Source organism: Lonchura striata, chromosome 14 (assembly GCF_050655825.1).
Source record: "Lonchura striata isolate lonStrDom1 chromosome 14, ASM5065582v1, whole genome shotgun sequence".
Taxonomy (NCBI): Eukaryota; Metazoa; Chordata; class Aves; order Passeriformes; family Estrildidae; genus Lonchura; species Lonchura striata.
The window spans coordinates 6569983-6596105 of NC_140716.1; the positions used below are offsets into that span (position 1 = coordinate 6569983).

Genomic DNA, 26123 nt, shown 5'->3' on the forward strand with positions numbered 1-26123 from the left:
AATAAATCATGGAAATGCTGATGTGGTCAGTGCAGAAGTACCCAGTCAATTCTCAAAGGTTGTGACCCAGTTGTTTAACCTGGTGTAGGTTTTTATTTGTTCTTCTTCTCCCTAGAACACAAAAAAATCCCAAGAGATGTCAGACATGGGCATGGCAAACAGCTGATCTCTATTTGCATTTTGGGTGTAGCTCTCAGTGGGTGGGTTTTTCAAAATGTGTCTAAAATTGCAAAGGAACACAAGTGCAGAAAGCTCCTGGGAGCTGTGCTAAACCACTTCCCTCAGCTGGATTGACTTAACAAGATCAAATACATGTGAACAGGATGAGAACTCAGGTTTAAACTGCTGCTCAGGAAATTCAGGTTAAACATTAGGAAAAACTTTCTAACAGTGAGAACAGTTGCATATTAATAGAAATTGCTGTGGGAGGTTGTGTACCCAGTGCCACTGGAGGTTGTTAAGAACAGGTTAGAAAAACATCTGTCAAGAATGATGTAGGCAGAGTTAGTCCTGGCTTGGGGAAGAATTATGAATTAAATGAAACCCCAAGTTCCCTTTCAGCCCAATTTTCTCTGCTTCTGCAGTGTTGCATAGTAGTGGTTGACAGATAAATTACAATATTACCTTTTTTTTTTTTTCTTTTCCAAAGTATATATCTTGAGTTCTCTCTTCAGTGTAGCACAAATACAGGTGTCAGCCAGGAAAGGTCCATAAGCAAATACATCTCAGAAATATAAAACAGGCAAGCAAGAGCAGCACGCTTCCCTGCCCCCCTCCCCCGCCCTTATTTTAAGGGAATGGATTTTCAGTGGGGAGGAAAAAAGAAAAAAAAATGAAGCCCCGAAGAAGATGCATCAACTTGGGGATGATGATTGTTATATTAAGAAAATAAATCTAGGGTGTATCAAATGTTCATAACTTTGGGAAGAAAGGAGAGATAAAGAAGAGAAGGAAAGCACAGATATCATTAGAATAAAACCCTAGAAAAGGAGAAAATCCTAAACAAATTAAATTATACATCTAACGAGCACAAACAGACATCTTCTTTCAGATGAGATTTAACCCAAATCTTCAAAGAAACAAAACCCAGCAGTAATTAGTAAGTGCTTTTATGTCTTCTGGATTACAGCATCCAATAAAGCTGAATTCCTAGAGGTGATGTTCCTCCTCCTTAAAATATGAATCATTAGAAGATGTTGTGCAAGGCTTTTTCTGCCTCAGCCCAATAGGATGCCACCAAAGTTGGACAGCTTGGGCTGTGCTTATTCTACATATCAAAAAATCAGCTGTGGCCAGAGCCCAAATGCAGAAATGAGAAAAAGAAACTTGGGAAACTGGGACTTTTCCTTTGATGTTCTGTGAGTTATGAATCAGGCCTTAAAATCCTGCTGGTCTCCAGTGTTTTGACACAATGCTAAAGTTTTGTAACTTCTTCAACAGAGTGAAGCTGGGGGGTAACAAGGGAAGGAAATATGGTAAGCAATAAAATTTATATTCTGTTTCTTTGCTTGGGTGCAAGTGCCCCAGCCACATAAAGTGAAACCAGGCCCTTGTTTATAAAGTGCACATTGTGCTATGGCCCAGACAGGTAATTCCAGTGGCTCCAGAGTGCAGACTGTATTTCACATCACTTGACAATGCAAGTCCAGTGCCCTCAGGCAAAGGAGGATGCAGATCCCTGTCATAACCCCAAGGCATGGGAAAAGCTCTTATTTACTCTTTGTGGAAATTTCATGCCAGGACTAACCCACAAGTGACTTCTGCTTGCCACTGAGCAGTTTTTTAATGATATGAATAAATATACCATAAATCCCTGATGGAAAACTCATCATGTCTCACACAGAGACGCGCTCAGGCAACAAGTATTTCAATGTGTATTGAACTTTTCTTTCTGCCTTTGACGTTGCCAGTGCAACTTCCCCTAATCCTGTAAGTGAGATGGGAGGCTGGTGGGCCAGGAGGGATTTGCCCCCAAGTGTGGCCATGGTTTTACCATGCAGAGATAAGGGCAATGAGGGTGGGAAAACCCAGCTGAGGCAAAGCTTGTGCTCTCTGCCATCCTTAAAAAAAAAAAACAACAGAAAAATGAATCATCACAGAAATATAGGTCAGGGTGGAAAAACACAACTCACAAGGTTTTCAAACCACCTCAGAAAAAATGAAGATCAATTCCTGTGCTACTGCCTTTTGACCTTTTAGCCAGGAGACATGCAACTGGTAACCCAAAATCTGCATTCTGAGCTGAGTGGATGTTAAGCACTCAGATAAAGAGAGGCAGATATTGCCAAAATTTTTCTCCAGCCAGTTCTTTCAGCCCAAACATTCTCATTACTTTTCTATGGATTTAGACATTTCCCAGTGGGTAGCTTCTTTTCCTTCAGTTCCCGTGTTTCAGGAGACAAAGTTAATCTGTCTCAGCAGAGGTGCCCAGGCTCTGCGCTGTCAGCAGGGTTCATATCGGTGCCATTAATCACCTGGTAGTTGCTGTTCTCTCATTTCCTTTTGCTCACTCGTGTTCTCAGCTGCCCTCCTGTGCTTTCAGGCACAGATCTCTGCCTGCCCTGCGTGGGCAGCAGTGAGAGGCAGCTCCAGGCTCTGCGTGGAAGGGAAACCTGCTGCTCCTGGGGGGGTTTAGCTGTGCCTGGCAGCTCCAGCCATCACAAACTCCTCTCCAGGAAATCAGCTCCTGTCCTCTGGAGCCTCTGCAGCACAGCACCTCGCCTGCAGAGGGATGACATTTCAGAACTGGACAGTTGTCCCTTGCCCAGGCTGACAGACACGTCCCTGCTGCTGAGTTGTGTTGCAGCTTCCACCTGGGGAACTCACTGTTCCTGTAAAGGCCAGGAGTGTCCTCACCCTTGTTGCTTTTTTCCTTGCATAAATACATCCTACACAGCTTAAGGTTTGGGGTGTTTTTAATCATGCATACCAGAGCAAGAAGGTATGTTTATTTTGTTCACCAGTTATGACACGGTTTCTCTGTAGTCTTTATATATATTTTCCCGTTTATTCTTCTATTTTTCCTTATTATTGAGATTAATTCTCAAGCTTAAATGAGATTAAGTCATCTTGAACAAGCTTATTATTCTTATTAATACTGAGATAAGTCCCTGTCATTAGTAATATGGGTAATTATTAGTAATATTGCCACTTGCTGCTTATACACTGTTGTGTGTCCAGTTCTTTCCAAACAGGCAAAAATTACTGGTGTTATTTTATTGTGATAAAATTCACCAACTCAGCAGCTGTGATCACTGCCCCTCTGCTTAAAGATGAGGCAGCATTGGTGTGAAACAGTATCCTCTTCCAAGCTAAAATGAAGCATCATGCCACTTACCAAACCAAAGGCTTGTGTAAGGCAGCTATGAGTCCAGGAGCCCTGGAAGCCCACACTTGATCACAGAGAGTTTGAGAAGACACAGGAGAGAGAAGGAATGCTTGGTGCACCATAGGTTTGTCTCCATCAGGACTGCAGATGTGTCACAGCACAGCTGCACCCAGCACAGCGAGCACAGCCCTGGGTCTGTGTCCCACCTTTGCTCTGCCAGCACTGTCATAGGTGACAGCAGCCTGAGGAGAGGTGGGGTGAGGATGTCCTGGTGACAACTTCAGCAGCAAAATGGGAAGCACAGCTGAAAACACCCCACAGCACACGTGAAATAATCCTCTTTGTGTATTGTAGGTGCATCTCTACAGAGAGGCAGCTTCCAGCCAGAGGAGCCCATATACATAAAAATCACATTTTTCACAGTCATGAACTATTTGAGCCATTATTAGGGTTCATTCTGTGCCCTGGGTTGGGGATGGAGGCAGCCAGGACAACCACAGCACTTGGTCCTGCAATTATTGTGTCTGCTATAGAGTGATTGTCTCAAGTGCCTGAGATTTTGAAAATTATTTATTTATATTGATACTTTATTTAAGCATTGTGGTATCTCTCTTATACATTTACTGACCAAAGTAGCACTATTTTTGCAACAGAAAAAAACCTAGGTCTCATTTAACTTTGTCTGAAAAGTAAAATGAGTAAATCAAAAATGTGTAGAGAATAAAGGCCATGAAGGCAAAGGGAGAGGGTTGAGGTTTTGTGGAAGGATGTGCCTGTCTGTTGTAGCTACTTTAACTACGCCTCAAAATTAAAAAGTAGAGAACCTAAAAATAGATTTCTAAAAGCCTTTTCTTATTCCTAGGCCAGCTTCAGAGAGGCAGGAATTTTGCCCAGACTGCAGGCAGTGCCATGTTCCTGAAGGGTACCAGAGCTCCCTTCTGAGTCCAAAACTGATCCTAGAAGCTCAGATCACGCTGGGTTAAGCCTCTCCAAGTCCAGCGTTTCTCTGAGGCAAGCTGAAGTCCTGCTTAGTGGTCACTTCTTGGGCAAGGAGGTGCTGAGCAGGGGGACCAGGTGCTGCCTCTTTTTGTCACACTTCTGTCACCTGCAGAAGGCAGCACTCCTGCCACTGCTGCAGCACAGATAATGCTCCATGGCTGCTGCTGCTGCTCTCCCCTAATTACCAGGAACATTGCTTTGAGGAGTTACAACTTCCAGGAATGATGTGAAAAACGAACTGTTTAGAGCACAAGTGAGTAATAGGCAATTGCAGGCTGGAGCATCTTTAATCACTTTCAATTTTAAGTACTTTTTTGAAGAGCGTGGCTCATTATTACCTGGCAGATTGTGATGGAGTTCTACATTTCTGGTAGCCTAGATTACAAATGAAAACAAAAATTTTGCCTACAGGGTGTACTGGTTGGCAGTTTCTTCCCCCAGAATGACCAATAGCCAACACGTTCTCAGCCAAGATGATATTTCTGCCTCAAACTTTGGAAGGGAGGAAGCCAGACCACCTGTCTGGAGTGGAAGAGGAGGGATGAACCTCACTCCAGCCACAGGCAGATGCCATCTCCCTGCACTGCAGCTTCCTGGGAGGAATGTCTGAAGCAGCAGGACATGCACAGTCAAGAGTGCTGCACTCCCACTGGCCCAGAATGTCTGAAACTGTGTTATGTACTGTGCAGCTGCAAATGCCCTAAATTCATTACCAGCACATTGATGGAAACTGTTTTCCTCCCAGTTAAAATATTTCCAAATACATCTTCCCATTGCATGCTCAAGGTATTTCTTGCCAGCAAATGGAGTTATCTTCTCCCTGCTCTTGTGGCAGTGGGAGCCTGGAGGGGAAGGGCAGGCACTGGCCTTGGCAGGGCACAGGGATGTGCATCTCACTCCCCGCATCCCATGTGTCCAGGCATTACAAACTGCAGTGGCCTTTTGGGGAGCAAAGGGAGGGATAGCAGCCCAAAAATTGGATAAATTGGATGTTTTTAAATAGAATTTATGCTTCTGGAGCAGGGAAAAACAGTGTTAAATTACTCCGTGCACCATCAGGAACCTGGCCACATATATGATTGGCATTTGCACTGCTAATGAGACCATCTCTATTATAATGAGCTCATTACTATTTTTATTACTATTGTATTTTGCATGCTTCACAAATCATACAGGAAGCTGCTTTTTACTTCTACTTTCTCTTTCTACCTTGAAAACTCTCAGGGCAATTCCAGTGGCTGTAAAACACAGGAGAAAGAATTAACCCCTGTGGAGAGCTTGAGAGGGAGTGGCTGCTCCTAGCTGGTCATAGCAGGAGAGGGAGAGGGAGAGAAAGGAGAGGATTGAGACATGGCTGGAAACTAATTCAGTGAGAAGTTCCCATGCTGTGCTGAAACCCAGTGACAAGAGATTTTTGTGAATGTATCTCCTATTCAGGAATGTCTGCACAAAATTAGTCTGCTCCTAAGGGAACACTTGGCATATAGATTATGCTCTTTGTCAACATTTTCTTCCAAATATCGATTTGGATCAGATTTTGTTTCTCTGCTATTTTGCAGTATTTTGCTTTAATAAATTTTGGATATGCTAAAACAAAGACATTTTGGCTCTGTAGCAATGTTCAAGTTTCCAGTGTTGCTCAACTGCTCTGATTCATGTCCCTTGAGATGTCCCTTTCCTTTTTCAAGTTCCAAACATATGTTCAGTAGGACAGACCCCAGAGTCAGGTATCACTGGCTTCCAATGATTCTGTTGGCTTAGATTGCTTTGGCTTCAGCTCCTTACCATTAACAATTCCAGTTGGCTCTTCAGTAGCCACTGCCTCAGCTGTAACTCTCAGTGAAGGGCCAACACCCTGGAAATCATCCTCTGCCTAAATTTCAGGCTACTTGGCTTCAATAGTGCACCACGAGATGCAGCTCAGAAAGAGAATATTAAAAGGAGCAACTCTGCCCCTTTGGAAATGTTCAGAAACCTCTGGAAGTGAAAATGAATCATCACTGCAGATCAGCTGCTGGAGAATCCCACTGCTGTATCACATGGCTGCCACTAATAGTGTAAGCACACCAGTTCCTGATGGAGCAGAGAAAACATCAGGGTGCACAGATGTGGAGGTGACTTGTGCTAAAGGCTGTAATTCCACTGATTGCACTAAGAGAGGACAAACTCATGGACTTGTATCACCTTGGATGTCATTGACTGCAGGATCAGGATGGTTTAACCTCACCAGACAGATGAGAGGTATCCAGGTGGGAATGGCCATCTGCCAGGCTGCATTTCTCATCTACTTAGCATAACTTTGCCTTGGCCATCAGCGAGAAGAAGACTGTGCTTGGATTTTTCTGTTCATGATGACTCCAAACCCAATTTTTTTCTTACCTATACAATTCAGACAAATTCTGCAGTCATGTGCGAAGTCCAAGAATTGGTCAAGAAAATTAATTTCTACCAAAGGACAAAAAAAAAGTAAATGTGTGAGTAAATCTGCCTGCTATTGGAGCTACCAAGCTGCATTTTGAATTTCAGGTCTGTTATTTTGTTAGTTTGACGTTGTAGCTCTCTGACAACCTCCTTCTGTCTCACTCATTTCCTCTGTGTCTTCTGGCTGCTGAGACGTCATCACTCTTTCAAGCCCAAGGTTAGGGCTGGTCTGCTTTTAATACTCTGTAGACTTTGGTGGCATCTGGCATTAGTACTGCCAGCTGTTGCAGAGAGAAGATAAAGAAGAAAGGAAGACATCAGCATTAAAAAAAATATAAAACCAGTAGACTGGGTGTGTTCAAACACTCAGTTTCACAAATTTATATTGAAGAAAAGATTGGATAAAAAATTTCAGATGAAACTTCTCCCACCTTGTTTGAATAGCTTACCAAGAGCAGAGGAGAAAGAAATAATAAATATGTAGAAAGACACAAAACATGCTGCCTCTTCTTCAGGAATTTAATAATTACTTAAGTGAATCTAAAGTCTGTTTTTCTCAGCATCTTAGAAATATGTCCATGTTGTTCTTTTGTGAGCTTTGTACTGCACTGACATTTTATGTTTAATAATATGTGGAGTGAAATAGGAAATTTGACAAGAATTTTGCTTCTGGCAAGATTACCTAGGGAATCTGCCTTTGGCTGGATGTAACAAGTGTCTTTCCTGCAGGTGTCTGTGGGTGCCTTGGGATTTGAGACAAGCTGAGATCCTGCCACATAAGCCATCAGGAGTTAGCTGAGACTGGTCCCTTCCTTAGGACTTTGTACAAAGGGAAAGGAAAGAGAGGGAAGCAAAGTGGAACCTTTAAATTGGTCCCAAACAAGCACATCCGAATGAAATTGCCCCAAAACAAGTGCAAATCATCATCCATCAGTCTCCATGGAGCTGCTGCCATGGCACACGTGGGGTTCATCCTTCAGCTCCTTGGCCTAAGGAATTCTGCAGACATCCACAGATGTGGGTCAACTTTTAGTTTTAGTCCTTCATTACCCTTCCTCTGCCTTCTCAACCCACAAGAGCCAGGAAAGCCTTGTGGAATGTGCTAACATTTAAAACCTAGCTGGGTGTTTCACACGCTTCCTCCTCGCTGTGAGCAGGATTTCAGTTCAATTAGGAATAGATCCCCTCCCACTGACTCGGTTCCACAACCTAATTCAAGTTTTAACCCTGTGCTGCTGATGCTGTGTGTTTTCTGGCTGATTTGGGGGTTTTGTGGTAATGTATTTCTTCAAAGTGAATAGATTTCATCTATAGATCCAAACTGGGATTACTGAAAAAGGTCACACATGCACCCCCTCCACCCTGCTCATCCTCACAGCCGCTCATTTAATTCCAACATCAGCAAAGCCTGAATTTTAATATTATTTGTTATATTTAGGTCAGATGACCTACTCAGTCAGAATAAGAGATTAGAAATTCATATTTTAAGGCATTATGCAAAAACATGGAAAAAATTTGACCTTGGCTTAAGTACTTTGAGACCACTTGTGTGTAATTTGAAAACCAGGACAAGAATCTGAGGAGAAGAAAATTAAATAATGCTGGCAAAGATTTTTGGGGTTTAATTTATTTTTTTTCCCTGCATGAGAGCTTCTGTACACAGAAACCTTGAGACAGTGGCTGGCTCCTTTGTGAATTCAGGTGTTTGTACCAAACAAGATTACTCAGGAGCAATAAGAATGACCCCAGCTGTTGTATGCTGCTAGAAACCTTTCAAATGGATAAGGACATAGCCAGTAATTACAAGGGAGGAAGAACACATGGCTTAAAGTGACCAGGTAGGAATCAGTTCCTGCTGTGAAAATTTTTGTCCTTGTTTTATGGTTTGTGTGAAAAAATGAAAAGTGTGAGTATAAAAGTCAGTGTTTTCATAAATAGAAAAAATGAAAGTTCATTCAAAAATGAGTAATGAGCCAGCATGGTATAAAATCCCACTGTTTTAAAATAATAGCTAATTTAATTGCATCAATCTTCTAAAATAATTAAGAATGTGAGAATAATCAGTTTTCCTTTCATTGTAGACCTTTTTGTGTGCCTTCAGAAAACATTTTTTATTTGGTTTGCTCCCACTGCTTCAGCTTTAAAGGTCGTGTTTTATCAAGATATCATTTTGAGATGACTTTTTTATTATTCTCAGTGGCACTAACAGCACACAGTGGCTGATCTTTCTGCAGAAACAGTAAAGGAAGTAAGTGATTTATCCATATAACCTAAAAATAAAGGATATTCCTCTTGCATTTTAATTTAGCACTAATTAGCTGAGAGTTTTTGAATATGTATTTAGAACACAAGGAACAGCTCTGGCCTTCTGTGTTGATTTTGTTACTGAATTTCAGGAAATTAAACAACTCAACCTCAGAAAAAGAGAAAAGCTGAATGCAATAAATGCTGTAGCAACTGGAACTGTGATTTCTAGAATTCAGTGATATAGCGAATGACACTGACACATTTCTGAGGAATCAGAGCTCAGATTGCTCCTCAAGAGCTGTGCACCTGAAAAGACAGCACAGAAAGCAAATATAAAAATTCTTCTGGATTAGGGGAAACAAATCACCCCTGGGGAAGAGGAAGGCAGCACTTCCCCATGCTCACAGCTGCCCACATGCCATGGATGGAACTTGTGCTGCAGGCAGGGCACGATTTGCAGTATTTCAAAAGGACATTGGGGTCAGGGTTTCTGTGTAAGTAGTGACAGATCTCAGGTTTCTCAGGAGCTCTTTTAGCTGTGAAACTCAACTTTTTCCCTCTTTAAATGCACCTGCAACAACATTGTCCCTTCCTAGAGCCAGTTTTTGTGATCCAATACCACAAGAATTGGCTACAAGAAGGAGCAAGGCTGAAAGGCCAATCAAGGGGACTTTATCCTGGGGCACATGCACTGGCTGTTTGCTGTCCTCTCACCATCAACGAGGCAAGTTCAGCAGTAAATGCTGTAGAGCATTGGAAAAGTTGCCAAAGCACTGGTTTGGAAATGGTGCTGTAATCACAGATCCCTGTCGGGCCCAGGTGTTGAAGCAGGGATGGCAGGACTGAATAGAGACTGTGGAATTCTTGAACCTGTTCACAGTGCCAGCAAGGGCCCTGTGATTCACTGAGAAAAAAATTGCATCCTATTCATCCTATTGCATCTCTATTCAGTTGCGCATGCTAAAACCACATAAAACTCTCTGGAGCAACCTCCCATGCTTTTGTTTTGTTTTGTTTTGTTAAGGATGATTTCCCCTTGCTTGAGCCTCTATTACGACTGCAATAAGAAATAGTTTACTCCAGAGCAGTTCATAGACCCAGGTACTTGTGTTTCTTTGTTCTTAAGATACTTTCAGCATTTTACTTTTCTTCAAAGGCCTGCTTCTTCTTTGAGATGAAGCCATTTGCTTCATGCTTGAGAGTGTTTCATATCCTCTGTTTTCTACCCAGAATTTTTTTTTTTTTTTGTAAATGAAACATAGGCCTAGATCAATACTCTTCTCATTGCTGCAGGGTATCATAATAAGTGAAAGATGTTTTTATAATTGTTATGAGGACACGGGGATTGTTTCATTAATGCAAGGAAAATGTGTTGTTAAGTCATCTGATTATGTAAGTTGAGCATGAGCTTTCTTTACTTGTGGCAAAATGTCAATATTCCTAAAGCATTTTACAATCAGCAGTTCAAGAGGGCAGGTTATTTGCAAAATAGCCTCACCACTATAATCCAGTGACACATAAATCTGCTGCTCCCTAACTTCCAGCACTGTTCTTTCCAAATCCAAAGTTAAATGGATTCTATTCCAAGAGCTGAATTGTCACCTAAACTGTAGTGCTTGAAAGATTTGCTGTTACTGAGGAAATTGGTCTCCTACATATTTCTATTGAATAATTTCCCAAAGACCTATCTTCAGTGCATGGTAATACCATATATTGCAGTGTTGTAGCTTCTGGATAGTCTAATAGACATGTAATCTTATTTTAGCAGAAACCCACATGCTCATAGGCTTGTACAGAGCAGTAACTGGCTGTACAAATAGTCCCTCTGAAATCAACAGGAATCCTTGTCCAGGTATTGTTTCATACATTGAAGTATATTCACAGCTCATTAGCTCACACCAATGACTTCAGCAGAGTTACTTCTCAACTTCTATTACAGTAAAGTGAGGCACTTTTCTGGTAGGCAAAGTATTTTTTACTTTGTGTAATAGGAAAATGTGAAAATTGCATTTGAACACAGTAACTTTCCAGTGCATTTCAAGCCTCCTTCTGCCATGTTCATGAAATCCTGGTTGCTCAAAGGATCTTATTCACAGTTCTTTAATTCTATAGTTATTTTTACTTCCAGTGACCCCCTTGCTACATATGACAATGTTCCTGGTCCTGCAAAGGGAGCTGTTGGTCGTTTTTTAGGATGATTTTTGATAGGAAGGAAAATACAGTAAATCATGCCTATCACTTAACAGAACCATCTTAATTTCTTAGGCTGTGCTACCCATTCCAATTCCCTGAACAAACTGGAAACCAGCAGCAGACATAATTTCCTGTGCTTGTTCTCTCACCAGCTTCCTTTTGGTCTCTCATAATTACTTTCTTCTTTTCTACAACTTCTGCAAATTTATGGGTAGAGAGTGCACTTTGCTGCTGAACATGATCAAAATAGATATCTCAAAAAGACAGAACTGCAACTTGTCACAGGGTTTTTTGCTTGTGGTGGAGGTGATACTTTGTGTAGGCTGACCTAGAACAAAGGCAATATGGAGTTAAAGAATAAAATAGGGATTTATTAGAAGGCCTCCATGGATCCACCTTGGGCAGCACAAGAGCTCAGCCAGGGCTACACCCAAGGTGAACCCAAAATGGCCACAAAATGCACAACCGGCCACAGGGTCTCTCACTTTTATAAGTTCTGCTCCACTTGCATATTGAGTGAATTGTCCAGTTACAGCTTTAGCTTATGAAGTCCCACCCTTCTTGTTTTTCTCTCTTCAGTCCACGTTGTTTATGCTCTTGGGCCTGAGATTTGGATCTGTTTTCCTTGGGTCCCCAGCTGGAGAAGGAATTGTTTTGTCTGCCTGCTCTGTGAAGAGAGCTCACCATCCCCTAATATGAAGCTCAGAACTGCACAGTAAAGCAGCACAGAATCTGAAAAGCATAAAAGCTAAACCCTGGGGCGGCAGAGGATGAGAAGGGGGGCAGTGACAAGGACCGGCCTGGGCGGCGCGGCGAGGATCGCCCTTCGCTCTGCTGTCCCCTCACACTCAGACAGGAGCTGGGAGCTCCAGTGGCTTTTCCTCAGCGTGGCTGCTGTGCTGTGCCACACAGTTGCCACGTCCTTATCTCAAGCACCCTTCCTGCCATCCCTGGAGAATCCACTCCTATCACAAAGGCTTTTCAGCACAGATCCACACACCCTCTCAGGCAAGGCCTGAGACACGCAAGGGCACACGGCCCCTATTGCCTGCCAGGGCTCGCACTTGCCTGGGGTGTGATGCCCCAGGATCACCTTGGCCTTTCAAGGAGAGCTCTTTTTTTATCATTTCACTCTGATAAGTGAGGCCAGGGACCTGTCTAGCAGTCTATTTGTAGCTGCACTGCGTGGACTCTCACTCAGATAAAATAGCCCGTGATGAATGCCACAGTGAGAGCAGCGAAGAGAAGCGCTGTGAAGAGGGCTTGGAGGACCTGATCAAACAGCTCTGGAGAGCCCTTGAAGCAGCCTGTCAGGAAAACGTGGCTGTGTGCGTGTTCCAGAGAGTGTTCTGGGGGCTCACTGGCCTGTCTGCTGCTCCTGGGAGCTAACTGCTCTCTCCCACGACCAGGGCGCTGCAGGCAAAAGATGCCAGAGCAGCTCAGGTGCCAAAATCAACCCCTCTGCCTTTGTTCACCTTGCCAGATACAGCTAAATAATGAACTGCACTCATTTAGTACAAGCCTTTCTCACCTCCTGTTGATTTGATGTAATAGATGTACTATAGATAAAGTAGGTGCAAATAGTGCTTCATTGTGAGCCAGTGGTGCAGGGAACTTAAAACAACACTATGAAAGCAATTTTAGCTTTGTAGATTCAAACCCACCTGAGGAAGCTGGGTATAAATCTCCTTTTGATTGCATTGCTATTTGTATTTTTCCCTTGTTATTAGGTAAGACCCACGCTTGTTTTAACTGCCCTTCTTTAATTTATTGTGATTTAGATCCTTTATCAAAGCCCCAGAGTCTATCTTATGGAATGAACTATTAGATTCTTTCCCATTCAGGAAAAGCAGAACACAGTAGGATTTCTGGATTTTAGCAGTCCCAGTAAGTTGACAAAATATTAACTCTCACCCCCCAGCATATATATCATCCAACATCACAAATGTAAACAAAGGAGTTTCACCATCTACTCCATACCAAACGATGCTGTGATATTTTCTGCCACCATATATGAGACAGAGAAACACAAAGAACTATTTCAAGGAAAATATAAAGAAGTAAGAGATCTTAAGACACAACCTGACTCAACAGGTGGCATTGTGGTCTTGATAAAGCCACAATAAAACAGAGAGCCTTTTTGGCTGAGTTCTGGTTCACAAAGCCTTGGGCTTGCATGTTCAAGTATTTTCTCATATTACTTGATTTCGATGCTAAGAATTAGGATTTTATGTTATTTTCTGATAAACAGAACTACATCAAAGATCCCTGACTATCATAATTATTTTTCTTCTAAGGGAAACAACAAAATTTTGTCTATCCCTTAGGGACAAAAAGAAGCTGTGTTATTGAATACCTCACCACATCAGTTTCCTGGTTTGTTTGATGGGATGACTATGATTTACAGGATTTCTTTATGAAACTCAATTAAATATAGAATTTATAATATTCATGCAGTTCTGTGCCAAATATACATAGTGCTGATACAGCAGGGATCTCAAAATATCAACCACCTGCTTGGAAGGAACAGAATTATGAATACATCTCCTTAAACAATAATTCATCATGCTCAAAAGCCTAAAGTTAAGCTGCTCTAGAGCCAACACAGCTGCTTTATCAACTTATTTGGGGGATACTGTTGACTGACAGTGCTGGGAATCATTCTTGCATCTCATAGCTAAGATTAAATTCAAAAATTTAGAACCCTAGGAAGCAACACTGGCTGTGACATGAAGGATCCCAATTTCCAGAGGGGAATCCAGAGCTGTGAATGCCATGTCCACACTTCTCATACAGTGTACCAGGAAAGGAACCATTCAGAGATAATATAGTCACAGTGTGTGGGGGAAACCAGGAGAATCTTTGCACACCTCACTGAGGATTGTAGGGAAATATCCCCTCTCCTCAAGGATCCTCACCCTTAATCTCCAGCCACTCCAAAAGGTGGTTATGGGGTAGAGTTTTTCCCTGAATGAGGTCAGCTGAGGTACCAACTGAACAGAGCCAAAAAGGCACTTTTTTCCCTAGGGAAAGCTTCTCTACCCACAGAAATGAAATTAATTTTAATCCTCATGACTTCATAAGAAGGCTTTGATCTCACATACTTCAGCTTTATGATTTTTTTTTTCCCAGACAGGCTGGAGCTACAGAAGTGAGACAGACTGAAGACCCTCAGAGCTGAGCTTAGAGGACTTACATCCAGTCTAGGGAGAGAAATATGTGCAGCAAAAATGGAATCACAGGACCTGAGTGGGGTTCTGGAGGATAAAAACCAGCACCCCAGCATGATAGTGGCTTTAAGTCCATTTTCACTGCATGGATGCAGAATCCTGCTGTGCCCATTCCAGACAGGTGTTAGTCTAATTGGTCTTTTCTAACTTAGATTTTATAGCTTCCCTTAGCAGCCAGGTTCACTGTTTAAATATCCTTCATTAGGAAGCTTTTTCAAATCTCTGATTTAAAATTTTGTAGAGCCAGGAACCCTTTCTGCTCCTCTGGTTACCAGGATAGTATTTCAGAAGTACCTTCTTTGCAGACTTTTTGAGAATTAGAAGACTATTACTATGTCTTTTTATTTCAAAGCTGTACAAGTTCACCAATTTCAGTTTTATCTTTATGGAAAGGAACTTCTTGTAAAATTCTTTGTAATACCTGTTTCTCTCCTGGAATCAGGGTAAATTTAGTCCTTTCTGTTCCTTTCTCACCAACTGGATGACCAGTTCTGGGAAGGGGGCATTGAAACCTCTCTTAGTCAATAACTAATGTCATCCTGTCTAATGAGTATTGCTCACATATTCTGACATACTGGGATAAAAGCCTCCTGAGGAACTTTAAGTAGTCAGAGTAGGAAGAAGTCTAACACTGCAAATACAATCTGTTGAGAAATACCACTTTTACTTGTAGTATCCATGCTTCAACACAGTTCCTCATAGTAAAAAGGAAAACAGCCCAAAACACCCAATTCTGCTCATTTTATCTCCAGCAGGTTTGAATTATTACTCTGTGTCCAGGTCTTCCTTTTGAGAACTTGTTCCTGACCAAGAGGTTTTCCAGCCAAGTGATGGATTTGTAGTCCAGCTCTGAAAGACCAAGGCACATTTGAGCACCCTTGAGAGGATGATTACTACCTGGCTTTTGAAAATCCCTCCAGACCAAATAGACCAGGCCTGTTTATGTTAAAGAAAACCTGTGCCACTGTAAAGACAGCGACCACCCTCTTATTTCTCTCTAGGAAATAACCTTTAGGGTTATTTCTTATATCTTAGGGTTCAATAAGGAAAAGGAATAGTCCTTTCAACCAGATTGTTACTGCCTGAAAGATCCAAATAGACTGAGGGCTGTTTTCAGGAGCAAAATGCACAACAAACTTGGGATGGGATAAGAACACGGCAAGAAAACTTCTGATTTATTTGAGATTACAAGGAGATTTGCCTATCTCATCCAACCCCTCTTGTAATTAGCATTTTCATCTCATCTACTGTCTCATTTTACCTTTTGCTCCCAAATAGTGCTGGAGGCTTGGTCCTAGGACAGCTCTCTGATATCCATAATGCGTGCTTTCCCCATTTGACTGAAGCTCTATTTCAGTGATGCAGAAAATTAATTAGGGCATTTTATTTCTGCCATAACTGGACCTTTTTCTAAGGCTGCAAATCTGTTAACTCTGTGAACAAATAAACACAAAATTAGGTTTCTTTTCCATGACTTCTGAAGTTGATTGCATGAACAGCCATGAAGGAATCTCAATACAGAGTCTGCTGTTCTAACCATGCTGGAAAAAATTCTCTGTACCAATTAGAGAGATTACTTTCCTCCCAGTGATGCAGAGAACTGAAAAATCAGGCAAATATACTAACCAGATATCACTTTTTCAGACAAGAGGGAGGAGTATTCTGTGGTGAATGGAAGATGGTGTGTGGGATGCCCATTGGCTCATGCAAAAATTTCCTTTTATTCCCATAATCACGTTTTCTGTGGCCTTCCCCCAGCCTTTGCTCAGGAGCAGCATGAATAGGTGAAAGGGCTCCCATTTGTGTATCTGTGGCTCAGCTGGGCAGTGGCCACATGGCCTGAGGAGGTGATGGCTGTGTACAGGTGATCCTCACCTCACCTGCTCTGCTAGTGCACTACAGTGGAGCATTCAAATGCCAGGAGGCAAAAACGTGGATTTGTGTCTTCAGCTTCACGCATTCCAAACCTCTATAGAGCTTGTCATGGCAAAACTGACAAACCACTAAAGATACACAAAGAAATAAAGCCATAAAAGGCTTTCACAATACCAGCAACCAGGTGTCACCCCTGTGCTCAGATGTTTTTATTCAACAAGGCTTTGGAAATATTAGTCATGTTCAGATTTTCAGAAGTCATATATTTTACCAGATTAAAACCTTTGTGATATTGGGACTCCATGAGTGAAAAATAGTTCTTTCTACCCATATCTAAAAATATATGTTTGAAGCTCAAGTTGATTTAATGTGAATTCATGCTCAACTGTGCGTGTGATGTTTGGATATAAACAACATTTTCACATTGCACAGTATCACCCTACTGCTGTTGTATCTTTTCTCAGACTTAGTTATGTATCTTTAAGGTATTTTCTTCTTGGGGCTGATTAGATAATTTAAAATGCCTGCACTAAAATTCACTGTCTTTAAATTGGGCTAAAGACATCATAGTTATATATAGTCCAGTTAAATTATTTTGACTGAGCTAACTTGCTATAAAATGGCAAAATTGGCCAAGGGGTTTTCCATCATGTACTGTTGGTGAGGTTAAAACAACCAAACAGAGACCAGACCCAGCACCTCCTCACCTGGAAATCCTCTGTGTGATCTCAGCAAGCAATTCAAGGTAGAGCACGAAAGAAAAAGTCAGAAATCTAACATAAAGCCCCTTTCTGCTCCACTCCAAACAAGTGCTGAATGCTCCCCAATCATTTGAGCTGTGATTTTGTCCTTGGCTGCTTGGAGAGAAGGGATCATTTGAATCACAACAGCTGTGATGACGACTGATGAGCATTTATTCCAGCAGGAAGTCTTACCCAGGATCTTTCCTCGCTGTAAGATCCCTCTTACTGCTAAACAGGATATTCCATGTCCCATTATGCTAATGTAGTGGCATGTTTCCAGCAAGCACAATTTGTCAACAGCACCACAGTGACAGCGATGACCACGATCCCCTAACTCAGCCACCCATTGCATCTAAGAATTGTTACTGCATTTTGGAATCCTCCGTAGGTGTTCCTCCTTTGTGGCCATAGAACTAACAGATCTGTTAAATTCCATGAGTAAGAACTGTATTTTTAAAAAGCTTAATCCTTGGAGGGCTCATTGCAGCGTGAATATTGCCCTGGATCACAAAGTGCTTTTAAATAAGAAAAGGTTAGGTAGGGCAAGAAGATATTTTTTGTACTGTGTCTTTATATTCTTTTTGTTAAAGATATTAAAAATCCTGTTTGTCACAGTTTGTTTTGAGTTTGTTTTCCCAAGCTCAAAACAAACTGTATAAAGCCACATGCCTTATTAAGGCAATGAAGGATTAAGCAAAGCAGTATTTTACAAATCTAAAAAGGACATGTTTTATTTAGGGGTGGAAGCCCTCTGTCCAACAGGAAGGTTCTTGGACTCCAAACCGCCTTGCATTTCCAGCATCCATTTCCATGCTCCCCTGCCCACTAACAGCTCCTGTCCTTGATTTGTGCAAAGGCAGATTAGGCAGAGGGGTAAGAGCTGAGAGAAAATGCTTCTCTGCAGCAAGCACAGCCTGCAGCCAGCGCTTCCCCAGCACCGGGTGGCAATTATTTCTGTGTAATAGGCAGTCACCCCCTGACCCTCTCCTTCAGCATGCAACGCTTCCCCTGTCAAGTGCTAATCCCTTTGTTAGCTACTCAGCTGCACATTCATTTAGGAGGGCTAATGATTTACACTGTTCCTTCTCTGCAGGATTTCGATGGACATGTAATTAGAGGTGAATGGAGTCTTCAGAGGTAGGCAACCACGAAAGCCAGCGGCAAAGTCAAAGTGTTTGTCTAATTTCACAATCGAAATTATACCATGTGAATGAAACCATGTGGTCAGATGCACACAGAGGAGAAGAAAGTAGAAAAAGAGAAGCAAAAAACAAAACAAAACAAAAAAAAATCTGCCTTTAAATAAAGAAAAAGTGGGTTGCGTGGCGCACACAGCAAAGCTCTGCGATCAAAAGGAACATGTTTCAAAATATTTTTGGTTGGGGTGCCAGGGAGCATGTTGGAAGATAAATGCCAGCAAGGAATCTGTTCTTCTCGTACAGAGGGAAAAAATATCTAAAGGTGAAAAGCTTTGTTTTAAAGTGCTTGAGATGCTTCATCATTAGCAGAATAAGTGTGAGAGCTGGAAAGCTACAGAAAAATACATGAAGGTGAACTGAAGAACTTTTTGTGCGCCGTGACAGTGGTGTAAAAATTTGAGTATTTTTTAATGTAAGTCATCCACATCTGAAACACCTCAAGAAACATCCTGCAGCTCTTACACCAGGTGAGTTTGAAGTCCAAGGGATTTTTGCATATGCATTAATATCACTGGATGAAGTGGAGAAGTCTAACAGGGAGCCATAGTCTTGGTAGATTTTAGATGAAATAAAACCTCTCAGCTCTGATTTCTGGACAAACCACAGAGAAGATCCCATTTTGTTGCAAGCTGTCACTCTCTCTCCATCATAGGGGGGTTTGTGGATGATCCCAGCAAGAAGGGCTGGCTGCCAGCTGGCCATTTATGTCACTTTTGGCACTGTGGCACACCATCCCCAGGTCTGCTGGTGCTGGCTGAAGGCACAGCAAAGCTGGGAGGTGCAGCAGTGGTTGTACCTCCCTCCCAGCACAGCAGCACAGACTCCAGCTACCAGGTGATACCTGCCCTCCGCCTCCCTCTGTGGTGTTCCCTGCTGCTGTCTCACACCTCCTGAGGCTGCAGATTGTTTTCTGCTTCCCATAATTTTTTTCAGAGTTTAGGGTTTTCATATTACTATTTTTTATAAACTCTCCCTATGTTTTTGGTCTCCTCATCATGGGTTCCCCTGCTCACTGTGTGGCCACCCCGTTATTGAGGCTGCTGCACCATCTCCCTGCCATTGACCATTTGTCCACTTTGGAGCAGGGAATCTCCATTCCCCATACAGATCACACACAGTGCATCCCTGGATGAAATAGTGTTTGCATTAAATAACACCCACTCCTATCCTCTCAATTACACAACAGCCAGTCAAAGTGATCTTTTTATGAATTAAAGTGAGACACCTTCACCAGTACTCTGAATTCAGGAGCATAATTTCATTAAAATGAAAAAACAGAGTAATAATTAATAATTGTTTTAATTCAGTCTGTGCTTATGAGCTAATATCTCTCACAGAGTTGTCTAATACAATTATAAACATAATTTCATGCTTAATGAAATATAAATTATGCAATTGAATGGTGCACTCCAAAGATATCGCACTATCAATCAATTGTCCTCCCAACACTTCCATTTTTTTCCCGTGTGCTTTAGGTAGCAATTTTGTTTGAAATGTGGCTCTTGTTTTGATTTGATTTGCAGACAGCAGGCAGCAGGTATTCCATCCTGTCCCTAGGGACGTCAGTCTGATGGTGAGGTGTCATCACAATTTAAACTGGCTGTCTTATTGCTGGCATGGGGCTGTTTTATCTCCTGAGATCTGGATTCAGAGCCCTGCCTCTTGAGTGAGCACAGCACAGCCTGTCCTCACCCCTGCAGCAGCACAGCCCCACAGCAAGGAAACACATCCAGGAATGTCTCTGCTTTCACTGCAGCCTGTTTCCCACCACAGCAGCACAGACAGGAGGATTTGCTGCTGACAACATCAAAAGATGGCTGTGGGCAGCTGATGAGGGTGTTTGATCTTCTGAGCGATCTGGGATCTGTTACTAATCAAACACATGAGCATACACTCCTTGCTCTTTTTTTGAATTATCATTTATCACTGCTATCACTATTCACTTTTTGAATTACAGCAGTAATTTCTCTCTGACCAGCTGGCTCATAACACCCAGTGGTGTCATCATGGAAAACCTTGTGAACAGCTGCATGACTTGCAGCTACAAATAGGTAAAACTTTGTGACACTTGCTCACTAATTTATTATGCTTTTATTCCAAGAGCCTCAGTGATGCCCATTCTCACTGTGTGCCTACAGAGGGGGAGAGAGAAAGAAAATTAATCCCTTTGTATCAGAGGTGTAATGATCCTGACAGAAGAAAAGGGGTGAGGGCAAAATCAACCAAACTCCAAACAGCAATTCTGGTGGTTAGGGTCTGTGCAGTAAATATATGTTTTATCTTGCTGGTGCTTGGATATAATTGAATCAAAGTTTGTTGGAAAATTATCCCAGACATGCTGAAAGCTTCACACAACTCAAAACCAGGCAGTTTTTCTTGGTTCAGGTTTAATTATGAATGGTTCACTCAGCCCTGATAATGACTCATATTCACTAACCAGGCTGTATATGAGATGTGACAAAAGTGTAGTTCAGATACACAAAGCATAATTATTTAATGATGAAGTAAAGTTGATTAGGAAGCCTTTAAGCTATTACACTCTTAGCAGGGTATTTTGCAGTCACTGAATAAATGAACATAATTTAATTCTTAAAAGCTGCACAGCTCCTGCTGCTTTAGAAAATGATATGTAGCTAACACGATAGGTTTTTTCCCATTATAGAATTCTATATGCTACAACAAACAGCATACAGAATGCAATGCAATGCCACTAAGAATAAGGAAAACTATTCTTAGTGACTATCCAGGCTAAAAATGATAGAACTCACATATCCACTAACAATCATGAACCTGACAAATCAAGCTTGTAAGCCTGTGGTGTGATCTGAAAACCTAACAAGCTTCCAAGAAGAATCTCCATTTTAAAAATACATTCTTTCTTCCTGGATTCTTTTTTATTTTTTCTCATGATATGTGCAAGACTGAACAGCCTGAGAACGGCTGTGCCACTGAAGGGATATATTTATATATTATGTAGCTGTGTTCCAATTATGAAATTGATCCATGGATAAAAATCCCTCAAGGGTGGCTATTAATGAGATTGTCTGCTCTGAGTGCATCCAGTAATAAGATTAGGTATGCATTTATCCTGAGCAGAGATAAACCAAAGACAAGTTCATGCCAAGATAAGACAGTTTTGAAAAGCAATTAAACATGGGACATAATGTGCATGCATATGTCTGTGGGAGGCTGCAGCATGGAAGGTTGCTTTTCATCTGCAGAAGTGCTCCTGAGTGTAACAGGTAGGGAGAAATAGGCTTTTCACAGGAGTCAGATTAAACTCAGTCTCAAAAATCAAAATATTTTACTCTTGAATTTAAAAAACATGATTATAGAATGCACACTCTGGCCTTTTTTTGTTTTTTCTCCTCTTATGAAAGGCTTATAGACACCCTTGACAATTACCAGCTGCTCAGTGAGACAAGAGTCAAGCAGCACTCTTGGAGTTCAGAGAACACAGCACCTTAACAGCATCCAGGCACAGCCTTGCATGCTGGCTAAGGCAGGAAGATCCCAGTGATGCTCTGAGACAAATGATCTCAAGCATTTCCTACAGGATTTGCAGCAGAAATACCTCTGCCATACCTGTGGCATCGTGGGACACAAAATCTTGCACCAGGACTCAATCAGGGGCAGTTTGGGCAGCACTGGAGGAGCAGCCAGAGCAGCTCAGGACTCAGCACCTGCAGAAATGCACACAAAGCCAGTGGCTGTCACCACATCACAGCCAGGACCTTTCTGTCCCCACTTTATGACCACTGGAACTGGTTGGTTATTCATCACACTCCTGCAGAATAGCTGAAATAACTCCTAAAATCTTCCCTTATTTTTACAACACTGGGAAAAGTTTCTCCTTCTCACGCCGCCTCTGCTGCTGCTCATGACATGGTTTGGCTGCAGCATCTTCAGTAAATGGAATACACAGGGTGCAAGAGGCCAGAACCCCCCAGCAAGCAGAATCCTGCCTTGCAGGTGAACAACTGAAGCTCAAATCAAATTTTGAGATACTGGAATTATTAAATAGGCCTTAAAAATGCTGCCTGTGCTTGCCACCATTCATAAAAGTGACCCAGAGCCAAGTTCTCTGTGCAGGTGGAACCCCTGGGCACCACCAGGGAGCAGGTAAAAGTGTGAAGGGGAAGGAAAACTACAATTCAGTTTCTGGAGTTGTCTCTGGGGAGATAATGGACAATAACTGGAGCACAAAGGGTAGGTATGATTTGTGGTCCCTCCATTTTTTGCCTGATCAGTTCAAGGTCACTCTGCCAGCACGAATAAGACCAGCCTGGAGGCTTCTGCAAACCACATCCACTGAAAAAATCTTTAAGCAGAAAGGTATAAGGAGATGGGGAAGTCCTTCCAATAATAAGCACGAGCACCTCTCAGGACATTTTAGAAGGATTCTGAATAATAATAATAATTTGTAATAACAGAGAATCTTAAAAATCTGATAATCCAGATATATTGGCATCTGAATGATTTATGAATGCAAAGGAAATTCCCTTCCTTACACTTTAAAATACAAAAGCCTCCTGTTTAACTGTCAAATATTCATCCCAAACTAAATTACTTAAGAAATTGGGATGATTGGCACTTCAGCTAGGTGTATTTGAAAGGAATAAACAAATTTCTGCTATCTATTCACAGACCTTGAAGTAATGGTTGTAAGATTTTAAAGTATCCACTAATTGAGTATTCTATTAAGTGGTGACTGCACAGAGTATATGCAGAAAATGTGTGTGACTGGGGAGTTCTTGAATACAGCTGTGTACTGTAATGAGCCTTCTGTTAAAAAGTGCAAAAAAACCCCATATGCAGGTATTGTTATATTTAGCATTTTTCTCCCTGAGTAATTTATTCAGAGGTAATTATTTGCTTAACTTATTTAAAGTGGCACAGAATCAATTCCTATCTGCTGCAGAAAGCTGTTGGTTTCCCACCTCTCAGGTAAGACACCAGGATCCTTTCACACCCCATCCCATTTGACAGAAGTCCGAGGTCAAGCAAAGCCACCTGATCATTTTTTACTCAAAAATAATTCATAGACCTGCCTTTTGGTTAACACCCACATTAAAAAGCACTAGAGGAATTCAGTAATTTAGTAAGAAATACTGGATCTAGCAGCTTCTCCCCGCAGTCTGTTCCCTGACAGGCCAGGTGATTCCTCCAAAGCCTGTCCTTTGTGTCACACGTGGTCACACCGTGCTGAGCACTGACATTCGTTCTCCTAACAAATACTTTGAATCATGCTACTTGGGTTCCCTCCTTCTGAATTCTGAAAAATCAGCTCTCTTCCAAATTAGCATCAAAGATTTACTGGTTAGGTGGAACTCTGAGCTCCTTTTGAAAACTCTGCTAATTTTGCTTTCCTATGTCCTTCCTTCACTGCCCGCTCCTGTAATCAGGATCCCAAAGTGTGTTTTCTGATGAGGATTAAGCCATGACCCATGCATGATTGCAGAAAATAAGCCTTTAAAGTATGCCTAAGTGCTCTGCTTGTTTGAAGCTACTGATCCTTAAAATAGATGTCTGTAAAAATGTGTAATTTCAAATGTTTCTGCAGATATTGTTCCAGTATGTGTAACGAGGAGACACATCAAGCCAAGTTATATCAGTTATGCTCCATTATGTCATGAACTGAGACAAAGAAATCAAAATATACAGTAATACTTCAAATGAAAATTCTACTCTTGTACAGATTCCTTCCCTAGTTACCACTTGCAAAGTATCAAAATATTCCACTTCATTTTTGGGGTTTATTTTAGCTATTCAGCAAAAATATTTTCAGTGTAAAAAGTATTTCATGTACTGTGAGAAAGGATGAAGAATTATTCCATGTTAATATTCTCAATGTCTTTCATGATTTGAAAGTCCAGAGAGCCTGATGTTCATTCTTGTATGGACCATTTCTTCCTTCTAAACACACCTTATTTTCTTGCTCACCATCCTTTTTTGTCCTTTTCTCATCTTTTCCAGAGAAGATGATCCCCAGTGGGGTTTGTGAGCTGGTTCACCACAGACTGATACAATGGTAAGTAAGAAATGCCATTATTTTCTTTTCCAGCAGTTTCCACATTATTCCCATCACTGTTCCCCTGGTTGATCACTTCGAATGGCTTTTACAGGAACTATACACAAGGACTCAGAGATTTTTCTTCTGACTAAGTTTTTATAACAAAGCTGTGTGGACTAAGAAATCAGCTGAATCAGGCAGCTGGGGCAGAGTTGTTTATTTCTCTCCAGTGGCTCAGTGCACAGAGCATTTCTTGAAAGCTCCAGAAATCTGGGACAATAGAGCAAGACCAGGAGTTCTCCAGGAAACCCCATTCTGCTGAGAGATCATGCGAAAAGAAGAAAGAGTAGATTTTCTTTCTTTCTTTCTTTCTTTCTTTCTTTCTTTCTTTCTTTCTTTCTTTCTTTCTTTCTTTCTTTCTTTCTTTCTTTCTTTCTTTCTTTCTTTCTTTCTTCTTTCTTTCTTTCTTTCTTTCTTTCTTTCTTTCTTTCTTTCTTTCTTTCTCTCTCTCTCTCTCTCTTTCTCTCTTTCTCTCTTTCTCTCTTTCTCTCTTTCTCTCTTTCTTTCCTTCTTTTTCTTCTCTCTCTCTCCCTCTTTCTTTCTCTCTTTCTTTCCTTTTGTTCCCTTAGGTATAAAGTGCCATCATTGGAAGCTCAGTGTAGCAAGATGCCTCAGAAATCCTAAGGTACTGTCTGGCATTTTTAAATCCCTGACACTCACTAAGCTTAGTGGCAAAGCTCTTTAAGTATTGAGTATATTGAGAGAAGTAGAATACTGTTGCTCCCTCCTCATCAGTCTCTCAAGGTACTTAGTACATAATTTTGGCCTATTTAATGTTACTTTAATCTTAACCAAGTCAAGATAAGGTCAGATATTTCACCTTCACTGCAGCCTTCTTATGTCTGTGTGCATAGAAACCTGTGAGAAAAACATTTCCATCATTTCCACAGCAGTGATCAAAGAAAATCACAAATGCAATGGACTTCAAAGAAAAGGGCAATGGCCCAGACCTAGCTCTGAGCAGTGTGCACAAAATTGGTGAGATCTGAACTAAATTGCTTAAAAACAGCTTCCAGTTTGTAGCAGTGGCTATTCCAGGGACCACAGACTAGAGTTCTGTGGGTACCTCACTGCTGCTCGCTGGGGTGGCAGAGACCTCTCTGCAGAGCTGCTCCTGCAGCTGCACCCACCTCTGGACAGGGAAGCTCCAGCAGGAGGGAACTTAAACAGAATGTGAGCTGCAGAGCTTTGACTTCTCATGTGAGGGAACTGAGTCAATGGGACAAACAAACAAACAAACAAACAAACAAACAAACAAAATACAGTTCAAAGGAGAGAAACAGAAAAAAGAAGATGCCATTCAGTGCAGCACCTATCCCACAAGGATGGGTGGAAAAACGGGGAACTATCACCCCTGGGGCTTATTCTGAGCTTGTAAAATCCCCTCCTCATCTTCACCAAGAACATTTATATTCCTGCCAGTGCTCCAGGGGAAGGGAATATAGATATCAATCACTCCACAGGACACTGGGAAGGCAGTCCATGCTTTCCCTCCCTTCCTCAGGCTCTGCCAAGTTCACAACTAGTAGCCACACACAGGTAGGAGAGGAACAGGGCTCTGCTGCAGCCTGGCTTGTGTTTGACTTTGTCTCCCAAGGAGGGATGGTCACAGCCTTGGAAAACTGCAGTTACATTCTGCTGTGGGCCAAGGCCACCCCCTCCAGCAGCACTTCCAATGCTTTAGGCTATTTATTTGCCAGGGTGTGCTATTTCAATTCACCTTAGTAATGTGCATCTCTGCTGCCAAAAGCAATTTTCTGTAGGAGCTTGGCAAAGAGGGGAGATGGGAGAAAAGGATGCATTTCCTCCCCACCC

The 26123-nt window shown here is 41.8% G+C and overlaps 1 long non-coding RNA gene across 14 annotated transcripts in view; it reads right to left on the minus strand.

Annotated features, from left to right (window-relative positions):
• Positions 1–26123, minus strand: part of LOC146766070 (uncharacterized) — a 255124-nt gene that overhangs the window by 2545 nt on the left and 226456 nt on the right. For 10 of the 14 annotated variants that reach the window (XR_014958398.1, XR_014958394.1, XR_014958395.1 and 7 more), the window contains one exon: positions 1–26123. This exon is cut by the window's right edge. This is a non-coding gene — a long non-coding RNA (uncharacterized LOC146766070). The other 4 variants (XR_014958391.1, XR_014958389.1, XR_014958388.1 and 1 more) reach the window with 4 other exon arrangements.